Here is a 907-nt window from a genome sequence, read left to right as displayed (position 1 = left end):
TCCTAGCGGGAAACATACAATTTGTAAAATTTAATATAAGATTTCCCAAGTGGTCTGCAGATACCAGGAAAGGGCGATTATCAACAGAAGTATAGGTGAGAAAGCAGAGGTCGTTACATGTGACTGAATGGCTTTTTCATCATGACCACCCCTTAAGAATCCCACATTTTTAAGGCTTAAGAATGTAAGCAGCAAAAAGAATTTCCTGAGAATATGACTTAAGAATGAGTGCCATACTTAGCGAACCTATGGTAAGAACGGTTAAAACCGGCCAAAGAGCAGCTTAGTATGCTTTAGACAAAGAATCAATAAGTTGGCCTAAGAACGTATAAGAACACCCCAAAGAATGGAAGAGAATACGTAAGACTGCTGGGCCCTGAAGAATGCTTAAGAATTTGAAAGAACGGTTTTAAGATAAACGGAGGTCATACGAACGTTCTTAGAACGTTCTTAGAGCAGTGTAAGAACGTTCTAATGATTATTCAATTTTATCAATTTGGCTGGGCTAAGAACGACTTAAGAACGTTCTTAACCCCCCTCCGCGTTCGTAGGGTAGCATGGACTACTTTGTATGAGTAGAGGAGTTGTATATTGAGGCGCGTGGGAGCTCTCGTTTATTTCTGTACTTGAAATATTAGGTGACTACCGTCGTGAGGTCTTTTTCGCTTTGCGTTACTTTCGCTGTGCATGGCATCACGGCTGCGTGGGAGTGTTGAAGTACGGCCTGTCTGCCATGCTTATTGGTTTTTTGGCGCCAGGTGCGATCTTCCGTACCAATCCTTTCGTCTTCCGGGTCGGTATAAGAGGCAATGGACCTTCTTTTCTCTTTGGTCTGGAAAGCTTAATGCGTAGTAAGTTAGAACCGAGCATTGTGCAGGACGCACTGTAAGACTCTGAAATCGCTGGG

Source organism: Volvox carteri (genome assembly GCF_000143455.1).
Source record: "Volvox carteri f. nagariensis unplaced genomic scaffold VOLCAscaffold_136, whole genome shotgun sequence".
In the NCBI taxonomy this organism is placed as follows: domain Eukaryota; kingdom Viridiplantae; phylum Chlorophyta; class Chlorophyceae; order Chlamydomonadales; family Volvocaceae; genus Volvox; species Volvox carteri.
Note: the sequence above shows the minus strand (reverse complement) of the source record.